This window comes from Salvelinus sp. IW2-2015, linkage group LG2 (assembly GCF_002910315.2).
Source record: "Salvelinus sp. IW2-2015 linkage group LG2, ASM291031v2, whole genome shotgun sequence".
NCBI classification, from domain to species: Eukaryota; Metazoa; Chordata; class Actinopteri; order Salmoniformes; family Salmonidae; genus Salvelinus; species Salvelinus sp. IW2-2015.
In genome coordinates, this window is record NC_036839.1 from 32063766 (window position 1) to 32071772 (window position 8007).

Below are 8007 nucleotides of genomic sequence, written 5' to 3' on the forward strand. Positions count from 1 at the left end.
CAAAGAACGTTACAGTCTCTTATGTCTCTCTGGAATGCTACCCTTGCTCGGATTTCATCAACCTTGTTGTCAAGAGACTGGACATTGGCGAAAGTTGTTTTGGTTCGCCGGCTGGGATCCGATCCATTGTCCTGGGTGGTGGGCAAAACAGAGGATCCGCTTCGGGAAAGTCGTATTCCTGGTCGTAATGATGGTGAGTTGACGTTGCTCTTATATCCAGTAGTTCCTCCCGACTGTATGTAATAAAACCTAAGATTACCTGGGGTACCAATGTAAGAAATAACACGTAAAAAAACTAAATACTGCATAGTTTCCTAGGAACGCGAAGCAAGGCGGCCATCGCTGTCGGCGCCGGAGGTAAAAAAAAAAAAAAAGGTTAAGCATTGGGGAAGAAGAGCAAGAGAGAGTCAGGCTCTCTTTTCCTCCTCCCCCTATGTTCTTGTTCTTCCTCTGTCTACAGTGGCTGGTGATAGCCTTGGCATCGTCATTCCCTCCAGGCATTCTGCCTGTCTCTCTCTTGCTCTGCTTCCCCTATGCTCAGGGCTTGGTAGAGCCAGCAGGTCAGTCCCTGTGCCCTGACTGTGGCAGTGACATTGCTGTGGCATTGCCTTCAGATAGTGAGATGTTACCCGAACTAGCTGGCGACCGGCTTGACACAGACACAGACAGTAGGAGAGGAAGCTATTAAGGAATGTCACTACCACCACAGACTGAGGATGCATGTTGCTCTATAGCCACACAGATGACAAGAGAACTGAGAGACAGTGAGCATTAAAACTTTAAGAAAATAAGAAAGAGAAGTTTGCTGTGTTGTGTGCCCTAGTTTTTTTTAGAGCTCAAAAGTTCCTGAATAGTCCTCTGTCTGTATGATTGTGATGTCATCACAGAACAGGTTTGCCGCCTAGCAACAGCAGTCCCTCTCTATCTCTCCAGCCCCCCAGCATTCTACAGATTATATTATGTTCAACTGTTGGATGGATGGAAGACAAGGCTTTCACAAGGCTTTAAAGTCAGAGATTTTGACACTGTGATGCTTTCTGATGAGACTAAAAAACTACCCCCTAACTTATCTGGCCTACTGTAGGGTTTAATGAGGGGAAACTTTTATCATTCTGAGTTCAATAGTTCATGAAGTTATGATCTCCCACTTCCCAGAACACCTCAGGCAGACCACTGCAACGCTTTCACTTGGAGTGGCCTGCTCTGCTCATTTTAAAATTGTTTGAGTAATTTAGGCAGAGTTATGAAAAGCACCATGGGGAGGGGACCATGAGCCTGCAGTGTTTTTCTCCATTCCCCCTCAAAACACATAAACCATACTACTTATGTTGCACCCTCCATACCCCCTTGAACAGTCAGACAGTACTGAAACTATGCAGAGACATACATTCTGTTCCATTACCAGTGACTGTCAACATTGTCACCTTCTTCCGGCAGACAGCTGTCCTATAGAGTATTATGGTGAGACTCTGCCCTCCCTGTCTCTCCATCACATTGAGGATTTATATATTTATTATATATTTATAGGCCTGTCTCCTGGACAAATGACTGATGTATAATTCATGAGGTCTGGGTTTGAACCCTTGACCCTGGTCGCTGAGAGGGAGGGGCTTTACAATGACCCTTAATATCGACTCAGGGGGCTAGCCGCTGGAACATGCAGTGACATGCTTAGGAGTGTGTGTGTTTGTGAGTGTAATGCTAAACAGCCAGCAGGATACCATTTCTCTGCCCTCTGACCACCCTCCCCCGGTTCTCTCCCTTCACACATACCACATTACTCCAAGGTCTCTCCGCTATAATAGATATGTACGTATGCATAAATGAGACCAGTTTATTGTATGACCGTTACTGACAGGTCATCTGGTACAGTTAAGATATTGTTAATGTATATAATGTGAAGAGACTTAGATTGATGGTTAGGAGAAGAATGTCACTCTATGGTTTGGGAGAGGTTTAAGCAGCTTGGGGGAGTGCTAGGAGGAGGTGATGGTAGCAGCCATTTTATCCTTGAGAAGATAATGGAGTTTGTTTATGTAACAGGGTTGGTTATGTTTCCACTTGCCTCTAAAGAAATGTGTATTTAATGTTCAAGCATTCTTATTGGTTAGTTCAACTCTGATGACAATAAGGTGTGTTGTGATTGGCCCCGCTTGCAGATAGGGGGAGATCCGAACGTCAGGTCTTCCCAGTATGAAAATGTGATGCAAGGGTAGGTCATGTTCTGAATACTGTTTTCTATTTTCTATTTTACAATGTGTACAAGTTTGCTGTTTGTTACTGATTTTATACATGTGTGGGTATATGGTACCTGTTAGGGATTGAGGGGCTTTCTGGATGTGCTTTGGCATATGATTGCTGTAAATAAGTGTGTTAGCTAGCATACACCGATGTCATGGTCACATAAGCCACTGCTAACACAGTTGTCTTCATGCTACAGATTTTGCCATCGACAGCCATCAATTCCGTTAAGCCCTGTACAACTAACGTGCTGTTTCCTATTAACAACAGGTATTTACACATGTATTTTTGTATTTTGTTCGCCCAGTATGAAAATGTGATGCAAGGGATTTTGCCATCGACAGCCATCAATACCGTTAAGCCCTGCACAACTAACGTGCTGTTTCCTATTTAACAACAGAAATAAATGATGCTCAACTGGGACCACTGAACGAAGTGATTTATTTTGAGAAAACACAACGCAGGAGAGTACATATACATCTGTTACATTTAGCTGGGGTGGGGCTGAAAACATTTTGTAAAAGTACAGTGTTGTCATCAGGGTTGGGGTTAATTCCACAAAATTCTATTCTAATTAAATTTCCTCTCTCTGTAAATTACATTCAATTCAAATTCCAGGTTAGTCTTGAAATCAATTTTAGGTAAATTCCAAGAATTCAATATTATCTCAAAAATTCATCACATTCAAAAACATCAGACAGATCATGTCACTGTTCAGACAGCCTAGCTATACTGGAAATATACAAATAGAACTTGAGATGATTTAGAAAATCTTTTTAACTAGGCAACTCAGTTGAAAACATTGTTTTACAGCCAACCCCAGATAAAATGATTCTGCCTGGATTTGAACCAGGGACTGTAGTGACACCTCTTACACTGAGATGAAGTGCTTTAGACCGCTGCACCACTCGGGAGCCCAAATTCAGCTGGATTCCAATTCAATGCAGTCCAAAGATGAAATGTTTTTACAATTCCAATTCAAACAGTCGAACGTCCAATTCCATAATTTGAAAACTGTTGAAATTTGAATTGAATTCAACGTAAATGTCTTCAATTCATGAGTGAATTAAAAAATTGAAGTGCAATTTCAAATTAAATAGAATTGACCCCAGCCCTGGTTTTCATTAATTTTCACAATGTATGAAAGTTAACTATCTTTATTTGCCCCCCCCCCCCCCCCCTCTCTCTCTGCCACCCATCCCACATCATCTGTATTGATAGGCCTCCCCCAAATACCCAATACAAACACACCAGGATCAGGGTCCATGTAGCATCTGCAAACACATAGAGGACGTGAAGGTCCTTCTACGACCTTCTTCAAACACCCTCTGGGTTTTCCACTTAATGGCCCCACAGCCGTTATTAAGAATAGATAAGGATGCTCCTTCTCTGCAATCACTTTCTCCAATCTAGCAGCTTTATACACTTAACCATGTTTAGAATGGAGCACTATTAACATTAAGTGGCAGAGAAGTGTAGTCATCTCACATTCATACAGGGAAAGTGTCCAAGAATGCAGTTGGAAGTAATTGATAAATACACCAACACGTACACACAGTTGTAGGATCTTAATTTGACCTGTATTGTCGCGTCAAAATACTTCTACAGCAACAGGATTTGATCGTTTAGTCCATAATGTTGCTTGATCAGGGGTTAAAGAAGCGGTCAAAATGTACGCAATTGTTACCCGGATGAAAATGGGGGAGGGTCATGCTTTTTCAATTTCAGTCAAGGGAAGGGTTTAGTATTTTTTTATTTAGTCCAGGAGAGTGTCATGTAATTTGTAATCGGTTAAATCTCAGTATTTGTCAGCATTTTGGAACTTGTGAATTCAACTATGTGTAACTTTGGTGTACAACCCTGCTCTCTAGCTCTCCTTGCTGAGCACGGCTGGTGGGCATTTTGCTCATCCAACTCAGAATTCAAATTCGGAAACTAGGGCATCTTTCTAGACCACCGACTTTCCGACCATCATGATTTGACCTCGTTTTTTTGTTGTTGTTCCCAGTTGCCTTGAAAGCACAACAACAACAATCAGGGCGCACACAATTACGCAAGGAACACAGCTTGTGAAAAAAAGTTATCCTCACAATTTAAGGGTTACTTTGCAGTATCTGTCTGCTGAAGAGAGTCTAGAAAAGTTCAATGGAATTTTGGACTGGAATGGAGAAGGTTCCTCAATGTTTTTTTATTTTTTTATTTTTTTATTTCACCTTTATTTAACCAGGTAGGCTTAGTTGAGAAAAGTTCTCATTTGCAAGTTGCGACCCTGGCCAAGATAAGCATGAGCAGTTCGACACATAACAGACAACAGAGTACAACATGGAAACTAACAAAACACACAGGTAGAAAAATTACAGTAGAAATAAAGAAAACAAAGTCTAATATACAGTGAGAGCAATCGATGAGGTAAGATAAGGGAAGTTTAGAGCGCAATAAATTAGGCCATGGTGGCGAGAGTAATTACAATATAGCAATTGAACAATGGAATGGTAGATGTGCAGAAGATGAATGTGCAGGTAGAGATACTGGGTGCAAAGGAGCAAGATAAATAAATAAATACAGTATGGGGATGAGGTAGTTGGATGGTCTGTTTACAGATTGGCTATGTACAGGTGCAGTGATCTGTGAGCTGCTCTGACAGCTGGTTTAAAGCTAGTGAGGGAGATATGAGTCTCCATCTTCAGTGATTTTGCAGTTCGTTCCAGTCATTGGCAGCAGAGAACTGGAAGGAAAGGCGGCCAGAGGATGAATTGGCTTTGGGGGTGACCAGTGAGATATACCTGCTGGAGCGCGTGCTACGAGGTGGGTGCTGCTATGGTGACCAGTGAGCTGAGATAAGGTAGGGCTTTACCTAGCAGAGACTTGTAGATGACCTGGAGCCAGTGGGTTTGGCGACGAGGAGTGAAGCGAGGGCCAGCCAACGAGAGCATAAGGTCGCAGTGGTGGGTAGTATATGGGCTTTGGTGACAAAACAGATGGCCCTCGCCATGGAGAAGTTGCTAATGAATGGGGAGGACACAGAGTCCATGTGGATGGCTGAACTATCTGTATGCATACAAGTTGTCCTCTGTTTTCGAGTGATATGTTTCCTAGGTGCCTGTCATTTCATATAAACCATTTAAAAAAAAAGTATTTCACACTTAAATTCATTGGGTAGGCCTATAGGCGTATCACTGTGGTATTATGTTATGGCCTACAATCATGGTAAAGTTTCTTTCTGTTAGCTCTCCCTGTGATCTTCGCGAATTGTACAGTATTGACTTAACTGATCTTATGAGAGAATAAAAGCTCATATCTTAACACACACGAATTGGACAGTAATCCTAAGAAAGTAACGCTCGGCCTAACTACTTACGTCTCAATGGTGTGGTTAAACGGTAAATCTTTTCTTAAACAGAAGTAAACAGATTACAGAAGAGGATATGGTTCAGAGCCGTACTCCTATTTAGCTTTTCCTTATAGGCGAGAAGTAGAACAACTAGAGCTCAATGAGTATTATTGAATTCAGCGTGAATTATGACTATCATGATCTGGATGTCAATAAAATTGGTAAAGGCGCGGATTATGCCAATCAATAATAGTAACAGCCCCTGGCTGGAATATGTGATAGAGGACGAAGATGGTAACATCAAATATACACCTATGATTGGTTCTGCTAAATGTAACTTTTCTATGACTTGTATTAATGAAGAGGCACTATCGCGAATAAGACCCATAGAGTAGAATACACACAATAATTTGGATAATCAGTGCACTATGCGCGGAATGAGACACAGAGGACAATCTGTGCACAATGAGGAGTGTACACATACAGATAACATTAGAGTAACTACCAGTGCCCTTCACATACATCTAGAACTGCTCAGGATGCCACCATCCACGTGAATGCTATGATCACCTTAGTGAATGCTCAGTTGTCTCAACACATCCGACGTTCAAAGTCGAGGTGTAGACTTGGATATGGGAGATGGAGAGACTGTTACACCTATTATATCCGAGCCCAAGGAGTTCATGCTACGCGGACCACACACCCTGAGTAGAGATCCCACTGAAATAAGACAATGGGCACCGCGATTAATTCAAAAAGTAGCTCTGCCCTCCGCTTCACCCCTCTCGCCAAACCCCGGCTCAGGTCATTCTACAAGTCTCTGCTAGGTAAATAGTTCTTCTAAGAATATATTCTAGACTTACGCACTTAACAACATACCAATAGCAAATGAGAAAGATAAAAATATAAATACTACCCAAGGTAGTCCGAGTTCAGTACACAACACATCGATCTAGTCAGACAGCTCGAGAACGTCACAACACGCAATGTATTAAATGTTAGGTCAGAGCCAAGCTGCGGACTATAACAAACACACGCACATATTGTCAACATACAGAGTAGTTTAGACAATCGGGCAGAATATTCATTGTCTAGTTCTCTGACGTGGAGACAAGAATGACATTCTAACCTTCGATTATCTTCAATCAGATGACATCAAGGACATCCATGTATACATGTATGTTGTTTTTTGTTCGATCTAATGTACATCTATATAGTAAACCAAATCTCAGTTTACTTTGGCGCTGTTATACGTCATAATGTTTTGAATTCCAAAACATCCCGGTGATTTTGCAGAAATAACCATTGAGTAAAAAAGATGCAAGTGTCTATTCAAATAGTAAAGCATAAACCTTATCCTCTATTTTGTCATAGCCCCTTTGCGTGTCAGATTTCTGTAAATATATTATATTGCTGAATAAGAATTACTGATGAACTGGTTCTGCTCAGTTAGTATCGTTAATTCGTAGCTCGAGATTATGAAATTAGTTGCGTTTCTTATTTTGGGCTCATACTTAATTATGCTACCCATAGAAATACATCATTATTATATATTGTCACTGACTCTTTCGAATAACTTTTTCAATCATTATGGGCACTTTCTTCAATGGACTGCGTCCAGTTCGTCACATTATTATAAGATATGTACTAAAAGGTTTCCATTACTAGCCCATCATATTGACTCACTTGTTGTAGCTATCAGTTCAGCCCACGAATCCATTTTCATGCGCTGAGCACAGCATCCCTCTCAAACAAAGAACGTCAAATAAAGTTCCGGTTAAGGAGTCGTAAAAAAAAGGTCACAACTGATGTATGCAATTCCATATTAGGATGTTTAACATTAATCATCAATAAGATCAACCGGAATTTCATTGTTTTTGTGTTTTTGTTTTTTTTTTTCTCTGAAGAAGAGCATTGCGAACGAGAGCATCTCTCTGCTGCGACGCGAAGCAAATGAGACTGAGATTCTGAATGACCACTCAGTAAAATAGTCTCCTATGAGCCCTACTTTAGCTATGAACATCATATAACCAAAATCTAAAGTACTGCGTGACATTGAGTGGAGCCCTAGGAAGATGTGTTGCTTATCCAAACTATATGGGGTATGATTGGACTGTTTGCACTTCCTGTTTTGAAGTTCTCAGGTTTTTGTCTGCCCAAATGAGGTTTCTGTTCTATTTACAGACTGATTACAAAACAGTTTGTAGAAAACTTCAGAAGTGTTTCCATACAATAGTATAATAATTATGCATGCTATTACCTTCTCGGACAGAAGTAGCGACGTAAAAGTTCCGTTTGGGCACGCAAATTTGTTCAAAGTGGAAACACTGCCCCTGTCCCATATCAGAAGGGATTTTAAAGCCATGAGACAATTGAGACAGGCGATTGTGTCATGTGTGACCATTCAGGAGCTGAAATGGGCAAGACAAAATATC

At 41.1% G+C, this 8007-nt stretch overlaps 1 protein-coding gene across 1 annotated transcript in view; it reads right to left on the reverse strand.

Annotated features, from left to right (window-relative positions):
* epha3 (eph receptor A3) overlaps window positions 1-8007 on the reverse strand; it is a 980965-nt gene that overhangs the window by 551986 nt on the left and 420972 nt on the right. The gene's annotated exons all lie outside the window — the stretch shown is intronic.